The following is a 3,210-nucleotide window of genomic DNA, read 5'->3' on the forward strand; positions in this document are numbered from 1 at the left end:
ACTTCCCCACAGCTGGAGTTACTTACATCATTTAAAATACTTAGTTTATACATAGAAGTCCCTACAAAATACACCATTTTTTATTGCTGTTCACTTTATAAAAATTATGATAACCTCTTTTTTCTTCATTACTATGTCTCAAAAAGCTACATTTCTGTCATTTAATATAATTGTATATTATATGTTGTTTCTGAATAATATTCCACTGTCCTGTTTATATGTGTAATTATAAATATCTCCATATATACAGTTGTAAGAATTTATCTCATGCATGCAAATGAGACTGAAATTGCTGGACCACAGGATGTTTGAATGTTGAGCTTTACAAGGACAGTTTTTTTCCAAATTGACAATGTAAGTAAATGCTTCCATCAGCAATAAATAAGAAAACTGCTTGATTCAGAAAATATATTTTTATGTTTTTTCTTCAGATAAAATTAGAATAAACTGAACTAAATGGAAGAAGCAACAGCCTGTGGTTCATGGGGTCACAAAGAGTCAGACACGACTGAGCGACTGAACTGAACTGAACTGAACCAGTCCATAGTGTCCAGATTTATTTTTCTTGGGCTGTGTGATTTATGGGACCTCCAGGCCTTCCTCCTAGTGATATTTTACTCACTTTACTTAATCACCATATTAGGCAATATCTTCAATGTGCTGCTAATTATTGCTGACCTTCGTCTCTACTCCCCTATGTACTTAATATTAGTCAATCTTTCATTCATTGACTTATGCCTTTCATCAGTAACCGCTCCTAAACTGACCTCAGACTTTCTCAAAGCAAACAAGACCATCTCCCTTAGAGCATGCATGTGTCAGATTTTTTGGGGGGGACATTTTTTTTGAGGGGGTGAAATGGTGCTGCTTGTGTCCAAGGCCTATGACTTTTATGTGGCCATCTGCAAGCCACTCCATTACTCTAGCATCCTGAACACACAAATGTGCATTCAGCTAGTGATGACATCATGGATCACTGGCTTTGTGCATTCAATAAGCCAACTAACTATAATTATATAACTGCCTTTCGGTGGATCCAGAGAATTGGATAGTATTTTCTGTGATATTCCATTGGTGATCAAGCCAGCTTTCTCGGACACTTATGTTTTAGAAATGTTGATTCATGCTTACAGTGGGGTACTGGCCACCATCTGCTTCATTCTACTGCTGATCTCTTACTTTTATATTCTGCTCACTGTCTGCCATCAATCCAGGGGCAGGGCATCCAAGGCTCTCTCCACTTGCACTGCCCATGTCACGATGGTCATGTTATTCTTTGGCCTTGTATCTTCATCTCTCTTTTCCCACTCAGCACCACTTGAGTGGGCAAGTTCCTTGCTGTATTTTATGCTATCATCACACCACTACTAAATCCAGTCATTTATACTTTAAGAAACAAAGAGATTAGAAATGCCATTAAGTGGCTATGATGACAGACTGTGGATTTCTGTTGGTATTTCATCATCTCAAATTATCAGAATGTCTTCTGTGAGCACCCTAAATTAGCCACACCTATCCTGTTACTGAAGACTGTGAAGAGTTCCCCAATTCACATATAGAAATCATGTATATCTCTTGAAGAAAGTTTTGTATCAATTCTTTAGTGTTCTAGAATTGCAAAAATGAGTTCCTATTTGAGAAATGTGGCCAGTCTTTATAAACATGATTTTGATTGTTCTCAAGAATGACTTGAAATTAGTAAGAATTTTAATGTTAATTATTTTGATTCTTACTATTACTACAACACTGACCACACTATTAGGAAATTTTCTATTCAATGAATTTCTTAACAGAGCATTTTACATAGGCCTTCTCTAAAGTTTTTTTTAATAAGTTAGTGCATTATATTGCTATATTTATCTTTATAAAATGATAAATTAGTCTATCAATTAGATAACATTCTATTATCTTCTATAAACATATATATATATATAAGTAATCATTAAATATTTCAAATCATATTCAGAAAGGAAATTGAATCATAATCCTAATCTGGAGAGTTTTTTTTCTCTTAACATCATGTTTTAGACATTTGTGAAACAGTGTAATATCTTTAAAAGATATGGAATTTAGAAAGATGGAAACAATAACCCTGTATGAGAGACAGCAAAAGAGACACAGATGTATACAACAGTCTTTTGGACTCTGGGAGACAGCGAGGGTGGGATGATATGGGACAATGGCATTGAAACATGTAAATTATCATATGTGAAACAAATCTCCAGTCCAGGTCCGATGCATGATACAGGATGCTTGGGGCTGGTGCACTGGGATGACCCAGAGGGATGGGATGGAGAGGGAGGTGGGAGGGGGGTTCAAAATGGGGAACACATGTACACCCAGGGCAGATTCATGTCACTGTATGGCAAAACCAATACAATATGTAAAGTAATTAGCCTCCAATTAAAATTAATAAAAAAATAAATAAATAATAAATAAAATCAGATTTAAACCTGAAAAAAAATACAAGTGAAGTGAAATTCACTTAGTCGTGTCCAACTCTTTATAACCCAATGGACTATACAGTCCGTGGAATTCTCCAGGTCAGAATACTGGAGTGGGTTAGCCTTTCCCTTCTCCAGGGGATCTTCCCAAACCAGGGATTGATCCCGGGTCTTCCACATTGCAGGTGGATTCTTTGCCAGCTGAGCTATCAGGGAAGCCCATTAAATACAAAGATGGCTATATCAACAACCTTCGGAGATTTTGCTTTTTTCCTTCCTAGTCATAAATGGGTTAGGCAGTTCATCATTCAGTTCAGTTCAGTGTCTCAGTCGTGTCTGACTCTTTGCGACCCCATGAATCACAGCACGCCAGGCCTCCCTGTCCATCACCAACTCCTGGAGTTCACCCAAACTCATGTCCATCGAGTCAGTGATTAGGTAGGTCAAAAAATGTAGCTTTGGAATAAACTATCCACTTAATTCACTGAAGTGTTCAAATAGCCTGTAAGAACTAGATTATGTTCAGAACTTATAAATAATTTATTACTACATTAAGGAAAACTTTTCTTCAGAAATCTTCCTTAAAATCTTATACAAGTTTACATCCATTTATATGAAATCGATGGATCTAGAAATACTACCAATTTCCTATTCCTTTCTAAAGATGACATGATCCTTTGTATTTTGCAAATTTTAATAAAGAATCTCTCTTAAATTCATAATATTGCACATTTCCTTTTCATTTCTAAAATCACTTGGTTCTTTC

General features: G+C 35.9%; 1 pseudogene; it reads left to right on the plus strand.

The window, feature by feature from the left end:
- Window positions 1-534: 534 nt before the first annotated feature.
- LOC129563568 (olfactory receptor 4F17-like) lies at window positions 535-1,430 on the plus strand (annotated as a pseudogene).
- Window positions 1,431-3,210: the final 1,780 nt, after the last annotated feature.

The sequence above is a fragment of the Moschus berezovskii genome, chromosome 9 (genome assembly GCF_049115385.1).
Source record: "Moschus berezovskii isolate FMDL1 chromosome 9, NW_MosBer_1.0, whole genome shotgun sequence".
Taxonomy (NCBI): domain Eukaryota; kingdom Metazoa; phylum Chordata; class Mammalia; order Artiodactyla; family Moschidae; genus Moschus; species Moschus berezovskii.